The following is a 15,078-nucleotide window of genomic DNA, read 5'->3' as shown; positions in this document are numbered from 1 at the left end:
TGGAATAATCGCTCCCCCCATATATGCCCAGGCACTCATGCGGGGAACCTGTGAATGTATTACCTTACTTGGCAAAAGGGACTTTGTGGTTGTGGCTAAAGGAACAGACCTTCAAATGGGGAGATTATCCTGGATTGTGTGGACTTAATCTACAGAAAGGAGTCCATAAAAGTAGAGAGACTTTCCAGGCTGAGTCAAAGAGAAGAGAAAGAAGAAAGAGAAGAGATTTGAGCTCCCTCCCACCCCCCCCACCATTGCTGGGTTTGAAGACGGAGGAAGGGGACCAAGGGCCAAGAAATACAGTGGTCTCTAGAAGCTGGAAATAGCCCTCAGCTGACATGGAGACTTCATTCCTCCAACTACAGGGAACTGAATTCTGCTAACAACCTGAATGAGCAAAGACATGAATCCTGCCCTAAGTTCCAGAAAGGAACATAGCATTTGAATTTAGGCTAGTGAGAACCTTGTCAGACTTCTCACCTATAGAATGGTAAGATAGTACATTTGTGCTGTTTTAAGCCACTAAATACATTGTAATTTGTTAGAGCAACAATAGAAAACTAAGACAGCAACTTCATTGGAAATATGCACAACTATCAAACAAATGGCCGTCAGTAAATTTCCCAGTCTGAACAAGTTTGTACTGAAGTCCTCTATATACCTTTTAGTGGAGCTGACTTTTAGCTTCCAATTAAAACAAAATATAATCCAACTCCTAAAATGTCTGTCATTGTTTTGAATTATATTTTAACTAAATAAAATAATGCTGAAATCCTGTTTTTAGTTATCATAACAAATTACTAATGATTACAAATTAGTTTTATTCTCTAACTTTCTCATACCTACTACAATATATTTGTGAAAGGAAAAATCCACTCTGTAAGAATTTCTGTAAAATGATGATATAGATGGGCACTATGTTGGTTATATATGCATATCTGATAGTTTTCTTGGCCATATCAAGAAGGCTGACACATAAGATCACTATATGTTCCCTTCAACCAGAGAATAGGGATTCAGCTTAACTCAATAATTTTTAATGTATGCTGTATGGTACCACAGGAGCATGGCTCTTGCAATCAGCAGTCATTGGTTGAATCCCACCTTCACCCCTATTGTGACACACAAGTCAGTGAATCTCTCTGAATGACAGTTTTCTAATTTGTGATATGGGAATACTATCTACCTTAAAAGTTTGTTTGTTTGTTTAAAGATTTTATTTATTTATTTGACAGAGATCACAAGCAGGCAGAGAGAGAGGAGAAAGCAGGCTCCCCTCGCAGCAGAGAGCCCAATGCGGGGCTCGATCCCAGGACCCTTGGATCATGACCTGAGCTGAAGGCAGAGGCTTTAACCCACTGAGCCACCCAGGTGCCCCAAAAGTTTGTTCTTGAAATAGAATGATATTTCTCTTTAACTCTTAAACTGTCATCATAATACATAGTATTATATAGTAAACATAGTTTACATAGTAAACACTGAGTGCCAATGTGATATTTTGGGGCTTACTACCGGGGACTGGAGAAAATGGTACCAAAAATAGAAAGAAAAAAAAAAAAGTTGGGTGGAGTCAGGGAAGCGTGGTGGAGGTAGTAGGTATGTTTCTCATAGAATTGGAAAACTGATCAGAGCAGCAGAAGAGGTGTTGGAGGGTCAGGGAACTAAGATCAAAATAAAAAGGGAATCTCAAGTTCACCAGACTAGCATCAAATTTCCTGAGACAGCTAGAGGAGAGGGACTCATGATTTGAGTCCTTTGGGTAGTGCTGGTTTTCAGCGTCACTTGGGAAGCTTCTGTCAAGGGCTTATTCAGACTCCAAGGTATCCAAATTCAATTTAGAGGGTAAGGACACGTAGCCTGGATCTTATTGATTCCAGAGATGGGCCGAGCTGGGGATGTTGATAGCAATTATCATCAGAGCCTCCAAGGCAGGACTGAGAAGGGCAGAATGGGACAGAAACTGAGGGAAACACAAAACTCTCAACCTCTATGAATCAAGGGCCATTATGTGCAATTTCTTTACCTGTGCCCTCGCCTGAATAATAAAGTATCTTTCTGTAGCTTTAACTCTTTAGGTTGAAGAAATAGATCTAATTTAGTAAAAAAAGAGGGATTTTGTTTGCAGAAACTGGAATGGGACACAAATCCTCAGGATAGGATAACAGGGTCTCAGGATGAAGGTCTAACATGAAGTGAGAGAGTAAAGGTATCTGCTTTTGCTTTTTTGGGTGGTTTCTTATTCTTTCCTTTCTCTCTGTACACTTAATTCCATCAATTATCTATTCTGGCAGAAAAAAATTGGCTTCTGACAATTTTGAGTTTTATATAAAATATACTTAGCTGCCCAGAAAGTATTCTATTACCAGTTCAAAAATCTCTGGAGCAAGAACTGGTGATAGCCAAAGCTAGAATAATTTGAGCAACCAAGAATGTAGTGTTGAATTATAACTCAAAATATAAAAGAAATATCCGTGAACTCATACTAATATAAATAAATGATGAAAGAAAGATCTCCTGTAGAAAAACTTCAAATAATTTATGTAGATACTTATGTAGGTGGAACATAACTCTTTATTCCTGAAGTGTGAATTTTGCATAGCAACTTCGTTTTAAATGCTACAGAATGGGAATAGGGAAAGAGTAACTTAGTAGTGGAGAAAACAGACAAATCAGTTTTCAGTGATCACAATTAACATCAGTGGTGCTGATGAGTCATGTTGATAGTAAGCACCCTTGACATGATGTGATAGGAATGACAATTTATCCCTGTGGTCTTTTTCCTCAAAACCTATAACCTAAATCTTATCAGGAGAAAAACAGATGAATTTCAACTGAGGGACATTTTATAAAATACCTGACCAGTACTCCTCAAAACTGTTAAGGTCATCAAAAATAAAATAAGTCTTGGGGGGCGGTGTCCGTAGGCATTCAGAATGGTCCAGTGTTTGACCTACTGTCATAGTCTGTCCTACAATACAGCCTCTAACAAAACAAGGCTGTCCCGGATGCCGGGTAATAGAATTGTTTACCTTTATACCAAGAAGGTTGAGAAAGCACCAAAATCTGCATGTGGCATGTGCCCAGGCTGACTTCGAGGAGTTCGTGCTGTGAGACCTAAAGTTCTTATGAGGTTGTCTAAAATGAAAAAACATGTCAGCAAGGTCTTTAGTGGTTCCATGTGTGCTAAGTGTGTTCGTGACAGGATCAAGCATGCTTTCCTTATCGAGGAGCAGAAAATCGTTGTGAAAGTGTTGAAGGCACAAGCACAGAGTCAGAAAGCTAAATAAAAAAATGAAGCTTTTTTGAGTAATAAAAAAATCAAAAGGCTAAAAAATAAAATAGGTCTTATTGTAACATATCAATATTGGTTGTTTATAAAAAATGTACCATACTAATGTAAGGTGTTAACAATAGGGGAAACAGGGTGTGCATGTGAGGTACACTATCTTCACAACTTTTCTGTGAATAGAAAATTTTCTAAAATAAAAAGTTTGTTTATGGAAATCTAGGTTCTTTCCATAGTTTGGCTATTGTGGACATTGCTGCTATAAACATTCGGGTGCACGTGCCCCTAAAAAGTCCTTGGGAAAAATAAGATAAAATAAAAAAAGTTCTTGAAGATTCTGATGAAAACCTCTTGGCTCAGATATCCACCTTGAACCAGCCAACTGTGCTTAACAGTGATGAAGCCAAACTCTAGAACTTACTGTAGCCACACTCAAGTTGGGATGTGTGTGTGTGTGTGTGTGTGTGTGTGTGTGTGTGTGTATGTGTGTGTGTGTGTTTAGGGAAGCTGGGATGTTGGTGGAAAACTCACAGATAACAATGCTGGGCAGATAATTTAATAGATGTCCTTAAATTTGATTTTCTTCCTTACCCATTGTACCTCACATGGTTATTTTGGAAGTCTGTGGGAATCTCTCCTGATCTCACAAACAGCTCTTTCCATTTTCAATTCCAGCTTCCGTTTTTCTCCCACACTCAGTTTATGTTTGTTACTCTTACCATGCCAATGTAAGACAGGTGGTGACTGGTCTCATTTCACAAGCAGATCAAAACACACCTCGTTAAAACACTCCACATTTGGGCCATGGATCAAAACACTGCCCCCAGCAGTCAAGGAGAGCCTCTGCAGATGACTGGCCTGAAGGACAAGCAGCCAGAACACAACAGCATAGTACACATGGCATGCACAGGAGAAACTCCCTGAAGCATCGGGCCCTGGGCACTTCATGACCTCTTCTTCATAAGGTCACTACTTTCAGGAGCGGGAGACATAACTAGCTTTTCTTCTTCTTCTTCTTCTTCTTCTTCTTCTTTTTTAATTTTTTATTTCTTTTCAGTGTAACAGTATTCATTGTTTTTGCACCACGCCCAGTGCTCCATGCAATCCGTGCCCTCCCTAATACCCACCACCTGGTTCCCCCAACCTATAACTAGCTTTTCTAACACACAGAAGAAGGCACAGACTTAGACTAAAAGCCAAGGCAGAGGAATTTATGCCAAATGAAAGAATAAGACAAGGGCACAGCCAGAGATTTAAGTGAAACAGATATAAATAACATGCCTGCTGGAGAATTTAAAGCAGTGATCATAAGAATAGTCACTGGGCTTGAGAAAAGAATAGAGGACATCAGTGAGATCCTTATCACAGAGATAAAAGATCTAAAAAAGAATTAGAGATGAAGAGTACAATAAATGAGATTAGAAACACACTTGATATAATGAACAACATACTGGAAGAAGCAGAATGAATTTAATGACCTAGAATATGAAGAAATGGCAAGCAATGAAACTGGACAAGGAGAGAAAATAGAATTATCCAAAATGAGAATAGATTAAGGGAACTCAGTGACGCCATCAAAAGTTATAACATTTTCATTATAGGAGGTCTAGAAGAAGAAGAAAGAGAAAAGGAGGCTAAAATTTTATTTGAAGAAATAATAGCTGAAAACTTTCCTAGTCTGGGGAAGGAAACAGATAACCAGATCTAAGAGAAACAGAAAACTCCTATTAAAATCAACAAAAGTAGGCCAATGCCATGACATACAGTGATTAAATTTGCAAAATATGGTGCTAAAGAAAAAAATTTTAAGCAGGACAAAAGAAGTCATTAACATACAAGGAAATACCTGTAAAACTGGCTGGACATTTTTCAACAGAAACTTGACAAGTCAGAAGAGAGTGGCAAAGGGGTGCCTGGGTGGCTCAGTGGGTTAAAGCCTCTGCTTTCGGCTCAGGTCATGATCCCAGGGTCATGGGATTGAGCCCCGCATCGGGCTCTCTGCGTGGCAGGGAGCCTGCTTCCTCCTCTCTCTCTGCCTGCCTCTCTGCCTACTTGTGATCTCTGTCTGTCAAATAAATAAATAAATAAATAATCTTAAAAAAAAAGAAGAAGAAGAAGAAGAAGATGAGAGTGGCATGATATATTCAAAGTGCTGGATGGGAAAAGCCTGCAGCCGAGAATATTCCATCCAGGAAGGCTACCATTCTGAATAGAAGCAGAAATAAAGAGTTTCCCAAACAAAAATTAAAGGAGTTCATGACCACTAAGCCAGCCCTGCAAGAAATATTAAAGGGGATTCTTTGAGTGGAAAGGAGAGACCACAGTGACAGTAAAAAGGCAGAAAACAAAAAGACAGTAAAAATGAGTATTTCTGTAAAGATCAATCAAGGAACTCACACACACAAAAAAGGATATAAAAGATAATACCATAAACCTAAAACAGGAGGAGAGAAAAGAATGGCTCAAACTTGAACAACCATCAACTTAATATAGACTGCTGTTTGCAGAAAAGGTTATGTACAAACCTAATGACGAGCATATATCAAAAACTTAATAAACATGCAAAAAATAGAGACAAAGAAATCCAAATATAACACTAAAGAAAATCAGCAAAACCTGAGAAAGGATCAGAGAAAATCTCCAGAAACAACCACAAAACAAGAAATAAAGTGGCAATAAATACATATCTACAAATAATTACTTTCAATATAAATGGACTAAATGTTCCAAGCAAAAGACCTAGGGTGTCAGAAGCTATAAAAAACAACAGGTTCCTGGGTGACTGTGTGACTCAGTGGGTTAAGCCTTTGCCTTCGGCTCAGATCATGGTCTCAGGGTCCTAGAATCGAGCCCTTTATTGGGCTCTCTGTTCAGCAGGGAGCCTGCTTCTCCTTCTCCCTCTGCCTGCCTCTCTGCCTACTTGTGATCTCTCTCTCTGTGTCAAATAAATAAATAAAATAAATCTTTAAAAAAAAAACAGCTATCTATATGCTGCCTAGAAGAGACTATTTCTTAAACATTTTTATTTATTTATTTGAGAGAGAGAGAAAGAGGCACAAGCAGGAGGGAGGAGCAGAGGGAGAAGGAGAAGCAGACTCCTGCTGAGCAGGGAACCAAACCCAGGGCTCAATCCAAGGGCCCTAAGATCATGACCTAAGCTGAAGACAAGCACTCAGCTGACTGAGCCACCCAGGCACCCCAGGAGACTAACTGTAAGCCTAAAGTTGCCTGCAGACTGAAAATGGGAGGATAGAGAAACACTTAACATACAAATTGGTGTAAAAGAAAGCTGGAGTAACAATACTTATATCTGACAAATTAGACTTCAAAATAAAGACTGTAACAAGAGACAAAGAAGAACACTATGTAATAGAGGGGACAGTCCAACAAGAAGTCATAACAATTGTAAATATGTGCCCAACATGGCAGCACTTAAATATTTGTAACCCAAATAAAAATAATAACAAACATAAAAGAACTAATTGATAATAACATAATAATAGTAGGGGACTTTAATACTCCACTTAAAGCAATGGACAGATCATCTAAACAGTAAATCAAAGAAAAAAAAAAAGAAGAAACAATGGCTTTGGATGACACACTGGTGAGATGGGCTATAGATATATTCAGAACTCTCTGTCTTAAAACAGTAGAATACATATTCTTTTCAAGTGCACATGGAATATATTCTCCAGAAGAGATTACATATTAGGTCACCAAATAGGCCTTGATAAATAGGAAAGATTCAAGTCATATCATGCACCTTTTCTGACCACAATGCTATGAAACTAGAAGTTAGCCACAAGAAGAAATCTGGAAAGACTACAAATACGGGGAGGTAAACAACACACTGCTGAACAATGAATAGTTCAACTAGGAAATCAGAGAAGAAATAAAAAAATACATGGAAAAAGTGAAAATGAAAATGGTCCAAAACCTTTGGGACAGCAAAAGAGGTCCTAAGAGGGAAGTCTATAGCAATACAGGCCCACCTCAAGAAGCAAGAAAAATCTCAAATAAAGACCCTAACCTTACACCTACTAGAGCTAGAAAAAGAATAGCAAAGCTTAAAGCCAGCAGAAGGAAGGGAATAATAAATATTAAAGCAGAAGTAAGTGAAATAGAAGCTAAGAAAAGAAGAAGGAGGAGAGGGGGAGGGGGAGGAGGAGGAGAAAAAACCAATCAATGAAACTAGTAGCTGGTTCTTTGAAAAAAATTCAAAACATTGATAAACCTCTAACCAGACTTATCAAAAAGAAAAGAGAGAAGGTCTAAATAAATAAAATAAAAAATGAAAGAGGAAAATAACAAATGCCACAGAAATACCTTATAAGAGAATATTATGAAAAATTATATGGCAAAATATTAGATAATCTAGAAGAAATGGATAAAGTCTTAGAAACAAAAATTACCAAAATTGAAACAGGAAGAAATAGAAAACTTGAACAGACTGATTACCAGCAGAGAAATTAAATCAATAATCAAAAAACTCCCCAAAACAAAAGTCCAGGACCAAGTGGCTTCACAGGAGAATTCTACCAAACATTCAAAAGCTAATACCTGTTCTTCTCAAACTGTTCGAAAAAATGGAAGAGGATGGAAATATTCCAAATTTATTCTGCATGGCTAGCATTACACTGATACTAAAACCAGCTAAAGACACCACAAAAGAAAGAGAACTACAGGCCAATATCTCTCATGAACATAGATGCAAAAATCCTCAATAAAATAGTTGCAAACTGAATCCAATAATACATTTTTAAAAAAAATCACTCAACACGATCATGTGGTATTTAGCCTTGCTTCCAAGGGTGGTTCAGTATTCTCAAATCAATCCATGTGATACATCACATTAATAAAAGAAAGGATAAGAACCATATGATCATTTTGGTAGGTACAGAAAAATTATTTGACAAAGTACAACATCCATTCATTATAAAAACCCTCAGCAAAACAAGGTTAGAGGGAACATGCCTCAACATAATAAAGGCCATATATAACAACTAACATCATACTCAAAGGGAAAAAGAGAGATTTTCTTCTTAGATCAGGAGCAAGACAAAGCTGTCTGCTCTCACCACTTTTACTTAATATAGTACTGGAAGTCCTAGCCACAGCAATCAGACAACAAAAAGAAATAAAAGGCATCCAAACTGGCAAGAAGAAGTAAAACATTCTTTATTTGCAGATTTTATAATACTCTATATAAAAAGACACCCCCCCAAACTGCTAGAATTGATAAATTCAGAAAAGTTGCAGGATAGAAAAATCAGTATACAAAAATCTCTTGCATTTGTATATGCCAATAGTAAAGCAACAGAAAAAGAAATCAAGGAATCAATCCATTTGTAATTGCACCCAAGCCAGTAAGATACCTAGGAATAAACTAACCAAAGGGGTGAAAGACCTGTACTCTGAAAACTATAAAACACTAATGAAAGAAATTGAAGATGACACAAAGAAATGGAAAGACATGGATTGAAAGAATAAATATTGTTAAAATGTCTGTCCTACCCAAACCAATCTATGCATGTAATGCAATCTCTATCAAAATACCAATAGCATTTTTCAAAGAGCTAGAACAAATGATCCTAAAATTTGTATGGAGCCACAAAAAACCCTGAATAGCCAAAGCAATCTTGACAGAGAAAAACAAAACTGGAGGCACCACAATTCCAGACTTCAATTTGTGTTACAGAGCTGTAGCGATCAAGACAGTATGGTTCTGGTACAAAAACAGACACTTAGATCCATAGAAATGAAAAGAAAACCCAGAAATGAACCCACTTCTATAAGTTCAATTATCTTCAACAAAGCAGGAAAGAATATCCAATGGGAAAAGACAGTCTCTTCAACAAATGGTGTTGGGAAAACTGGACAGCAACAAGCAGAAGAATGAAACTGGATCACTTTCTTATACCATACATGGAAAATAAATCCAAAATGGATTAAAGACCTACATGTGAGACCCCAAACCATCAAAATCCTAGCAAAGGACCCAGTAACTTCTTTGACCTCAGCCATAGCAACTTCTTTCTAGATATGTCTCTTGAAGCAATGGAAACAAAAGCAAAAATAAATATTGGGACTGCATCACAATAAAACACTTCTGCACAATGAAGGAAACAATCAACAAAACAAAAAGACAACCTGCAGAATGGGAGAAAATATTTGCAAATGACATAGCTGATAAAATATCCAAAATACATAAAGAACTAATACAACTCAACAACCAAGAATGAATAATCCAATTAAAAATGGGCACAAAACATGAATAGATGTTTTTCCAAAGAAAACATACAGATGGCCAACAGACTCATGAGAACATGCTCAACGTCACTTACCATCAGAGAAATGCAAATCCAAACTACAATGAGGTATCACCGCATACCTGTCAGAATAGCTAAAATCAATAACTCAAGAAACAACAGGTGTTGGTAAGGATGTGGAGAAAAAGAAACCTTCTTGCACTGTTGGTGGGAATGGAAACTGGTGCAACCATTGTGGAAAACAGTATGGAGGTTCCTCAAAAAGTTAAAAATAGAACTACCCTAGGATCCACCAATTGCAGTACTAGATATTTATCCAAAAAATACAAAAATACTAATTAAAAGAGATACGTGCACCTTGATGTTTGTAGCAGCATTATCTACAATAGTTAGATTATGAAAACAGGCCAAGTGTCCATCAACTGATGAATGGATAAAGAAGAAAGGGTATATTTATACAATGGAATATTAGTCAACCATAAAAGGAATCAAATCTTGCCATTGCAACAGTGTGGATGGAGGCAGAGAGTATTATGTGAAACAAAGTAAGTCAGTCAGAGAAAGACAAATAAAATACGATTTCACTCATGTGTGGAAATTTAAGAAACAAAACAAATGTGGGCACCTGGTGGCTCAGTGGGTTAAGCCTCTGCCTTTGGCTCAGGTCAAAGATCCATCTCAGGATCTTGGGATCAAGTCCAAGGGGTTGGGCTTTGGGCTCTCTGCTCGACAGGGAGCCTGCTTCCTTCTTTCTCTTGTGATCTCTCTCTGTCAAATAAATAAATAAAATCTTTAAAAACAAAGCAAAACAAAACAAAACAAATGAGCAAAGGGGGAAAAAAACGGAGAGGCAAACCGAGAAACCGACTCTTACCTATGGAGAACAAACCGATGGTTACCAGAAGGTTGGGGGTGGGTGAAATAGATGGTGGGGGTAAAGGTGTGCACTTGTGATGAGCACCAGGTGATATATGAAAATGCTGAATAACTATACTGTACACCTGAAACTAATATTACAGTGTGTGGTAACTAACAGGAATTTAACTAAAAACTTGAAAAAATAAAGATTGCACTGAGTTCTTGGCACACGAATGAAGACACATCCCCAGACACATCATTGTGAAAATTCAAATTACTAAGGATAAAGAGAAGACTCTAAAATTTTTCTTGAGAAAAAAAAAATATGACCTACAGAAAAATGACAAGTCTGGTATCATATCGACAATGTTGAATGTTACAAGACAGCGAGGAGATAGCTTTAAAGTTCAAATGAATAATGTCGCAAGATTCATAAAATACTTCCTAGTCCTGAAAGGAAAATTATTTGAGTCTGGACTAGATCCAAACAAGGAAGAAAATTAAGACAAAAAAATGTCTTGGCATCCTTTGAAATCGTGGAGCCAATTTGTCTCTAGAAGAGCAGTGAAGGGAACCCTCAGCACGGCAGTCAGGCAGCAGGCTTGGAGTTCAGCCAGTCCAAACCGAGGCAGCAGGGGGAATGGTGATTCAATAGAACCTTTATAATTTTATACACACTGGTACTGAGATAAAGGCAAGAAAAATTCACTACAATTAGGAAATTGAAGACAAAGGCTGTTGAAGACATAACACAATAGTCAATCAACACTGCTTGGATCCGTAGGAAACCATATTCATATTTGTAATATTCTTATTGACTTTCCTCTTTTACATCCACCTATAGATAAAGCATGGGAGAATTAATCATATATAAATACTATTAACATTGCAAAAGTTGTGCAGGTGATAGATGTTACAGGTGAAAAGAATGGAGTAATGCTGAAATGAAAACTACGGTCATTAAGATCATTTTAAAAACTGGGAAGAAAAATTATGTTTGCAGCATGTTTGGCTTTGCCTTGGTATTTGGCCAAAGTATGCATTTGGTATACTGCTGTAAAATATACTGTTCACAGCTGGTGAAGTAAGGAACGGAGATATTAGCATTTTATAAAAGACACAGTGTAGCTACATAAGAAACATAAAATAGAAATATAACAACTAGTTGGAAGGGGGTGGGTGGCAAGCCAGCTCATTCCTCTTGTATTATAATAGATTATATCTAAAATTTATAAATCAGGAAATAGAATGAGAAGCATATAATTTAAAGATATGAAAGGAAAAAGCAAAAATGATATAAGGGTAGAATGATTGTTTCTAGGAAATGGGGCTTATAGATAGGGAAAGATGGAATAGTGTGTGTATCAAATTAATAAAGGGGAAACACCTTTAAAAGAGATGATGAAACAGCAGAAATATTTGGGGGAGGTGAAAGAGTTATACTAATAGATCTTACTATAATTCATCTGGGAGAGGAAACTGTTTAGAAAACTTGATGAATTGCTTAGTACTGAAGTTCCTTTTGGCTTCTGGTAGTTTTGTGTACTATTTACTTCCATCTCATTTTTCACTTTGTTTATTTTAATTTAAAAACTATTATACAAGTGAAATGTGCCTCTTGTGATCAGTCTGGATCTCAATAAGAACAGTACGTTAAATAGGAAATTCAAGGAGGGTTTATTTACAATGGTGCAGGACGGGAAATCGCAAGGAGTGATTGATTCATTGACCTGGAGCTTCGTAGCAAGCAACATGTCATCACTCTGCAGGTCTAAAGCAACCAGGAGAGAGAATAGGTTTTAGAACTCGGAAGGAAAAAGTTGTGTGGGGTATCACGATGAATGGAGTATTGACTTTCGGTTGGAGGATCCCGCCAGCTGAGGGTGACCTTGCAAGGAGACATTTTGAGGAATAAATATACTTGATTTCATTCTCTTGCCTCCTTAAACTCTCCTAATATGGATTTCCATCGGTAGAAGCCAAATAGAAGAGAGAAGGCATGGGAATCTTGATATAGATCAGCTCCCTGGGACAGAGAGAGGAGTAGGGGGTAGATCGACAGGGAAAATGGAGGATTTTGTATAGTACAATCCTCTCCTTCGTCCTTGCCTCCTCGCTCCCTCCTACTATCTTTCCTTCCTTCCCCTCTTTCTTTCTCTCACTCTCTTTCTTTCTTTTGTCTGAGTGGTAAGCTTGTTTCTAACATAAGGGAACAAATAGACACACATTTCACATTATAAAAATATAGTCATCTTGCCATTTGCGACAACATGGATGGAACTAGAGCGTATCATGCTTAGCGAAAATAAGTCAAGCAGAGAAAGACAACTATCATATGATCTCCCTGATATGAGGAAGTGGTGTTGCAACATGGGGGCTTAAGTGGGTAGAAGAAGAATCAATGAAACAAGATGGGATTGGGAGGGAGACAAACCATAAGTGACTCTTAATCTCACAAAACAAACTGAGGGTTGCTGGGGGGAGGGGGGTTGGGAGAAGGGGGTGGGATTATGGACATTGGGGAGGGTATGTGCTTTGGTGAGTGCTGTGAAGTGTGTAAACCTGGTGATTCACAGACCTGTACCCCTGGGGATAAAAATATATGTTTATAAAAAATAAAAAATAAAAAAAAAGGCACAAGGAAAGACTAAACACACACCCATGTATACACACACAACAAAAACAAAAATCAGTGATTTCTGCTAATAGAAAACAGAATTCATTTTACACATTCCAAGTTGAAATGTTCAGTTGAACTTATTAAAAATGTTTACTAAAAACAAAAAACAAAAAAAAACATAGTCATTATTTGAAGTGGTTCAAGATACAGGAAAAAATGCATTTCATCTGTTCATTAATTTTTTTCTTTTTTAGTGTTCGGTTTGTTAGATTAAAAAATTCTAACCAAGGTTGTCATTTAGAAATTAAAAACCGTAAATAAAGCCTATAAGACTGTTGCAATACAATATGGAAGAAGAATTAGACAGTCTTTATTTTCAATAGTCAGTACTATTTTTTGATCATTTATTGCTTAATTGAAGCTTATGTGGGGAATAGAGATGAGAAATTGCTGTTTTTTTAAACTGAACAAATAGTGAAATAAAAAATAAAAGAAGCAATAGCGTAATGCAGATTTCTTCAAACTGTGCTCCTTAGAACAATGTAGCATTTCATGAAGAGTAAATTCTAGCATTCATAAGAAATTTGAAAAGCCTCAGGATTTGGCATCAGGTACCTTTGTCATTTTTTTGTCTGTTCATTTTTGAGTGAGTCATTTCAGTACCGTTTAATCTCATAATTTATAATTTCTAAAATGACACCAGTTAACACTTTGCATGCCTACAAAATTCAGGCAGCATACTTAGCTGAATAAAGCATGTGGCGACAGCCACCCTAGCATGGAGATCTGTGACAAAGTGGAGGACGCATGTCCTGTCCGCAGACATCAGTGGCATCCGGGCTCCAGCCCGTCATGACTACATGGGAACAGCAGGCTAGTGTGGCCAGAACTCTAATATTGATGTGCAATCTCCACCTTTGAAGATGAGACAAATAATTCCACAGGCTGAAAAAGATTGCATTGCTAAACAACACATCTCTCTATCAGCCGGGTTCACCCTAGAGATGAGCAATTTGTAACCCTTGGTATAGCTGACTTTTGACCAAACCTCAATCACTGATATTTTTGATTCTTTAGGACTGGAGAAGAATTACGAATAGCGACTCAGGGCCATAACTCTATATTGTTGTTGCCTGAATAGCGTATTGCGGAATTTTAGTGCAGAATAGAAGTTACCCATCTTCTGCTTTTTGCATTATCATTAAGGTATAACAACTATTTTCAGTTATTGAGAAACAGAAAAAAGCTTTGAAGACTCTAGTCTCTGTAGGAGAAAGCTTTTATGAGACCTGTAAGTAGAGCTTTTATGAAATGTTAATGCACACATGTGGTAGATGGTTGAGGATCAACAGGATAAAGCCCAGTAGGGTCGTAACTCTGGACTAGATTGATAGGACTCCACTCAATCACCAAGTGTATTACTAAAAGGATGGTAAAAGCCTATGTAAGGATCCAGCAATCAGTCACATGACCTGATTCAGGGACGAGATAAAAGCTTATATGTATCTCATGGAAGGCTGCCAATACTTGTCCCCATAATACATGATAAAACTCTGACAGCAAACTCCTCCTGGGAGTTTGGTATTAAATTAGAGAGGCGGCAGCTCCCCTTTCTGCTGTTTTCAGATATCCAGGCATTGCTTTCTAATATACTGCTAATTTAGAAGCCGGAGGATGAAGGTTCGATTTTAACATTTCTCCAACACCTCATCTTCTCTATCTCTGCTGTGGCATAGTTCAGAGGTATGAAAATACTAATGTGTGATAAGGCCTATTCATTATGCTACAACTTTCTTAGCATAATGTCACACATGCATAGCTTCAAGACTGTCTTAAGAAAGATCATCTCACTCTTTCTGGAAAATATGTATGTAAGAACTTGTGCTTTAGTCAGAGATAATTTCTGTTCCCTCGCATCAGAAAGTCCATCAGTCTTATGTATGTCTGATGAGACGATTTTACTTTTCAAATAGCAATCACCAGGATAATTTTTGCATAGAAGCGTCTATTTAGAAAAATAATGATCTTCGTACTAGAGGAGGCGG

At 37.4% G+C, this 15,078-nt stretch overlaps 1 long non-coding RNA gene and 1 pseudogene across 1 annotated transcript in view; both read left to right on the top strand.

Annotated features, from left to right (window-relative positions):
- Window positions 1-15,078, top strand: part of LOC132010272 (uncharacterized) — a 118,038-nt gene that overhangs the window by 9,590 nt on the left and 93,370 nt on the right. The gene's annotated exons all lie outside the window — the stretch shown is intronic.
- LOC132010271 (large ribosomal subunit protein eL34-like) lies at window positions 2,934-3,339 on the top strand (annotated as a pseudogene).

The sequence above is a fragment of the Mustela nigripes genome, chromosome 2, assembly GCF_022355385.1.
Source record: "Mustela nigripes isolate SB6536 chromosome 2, MUSNIG.SB6536, whole genome shotgun sequence".
In the NCBI taxonomy this organism is placed as follows: domain Eukaryota; kingdom Metazoa; phylum Chordata; class Mammalia; order Carnivora; family Mustelidae; genus Mustela; species Mustela nigripes.
This window is presented reverse-complemented; position numbering and strand designations above follow the sequence as displayed.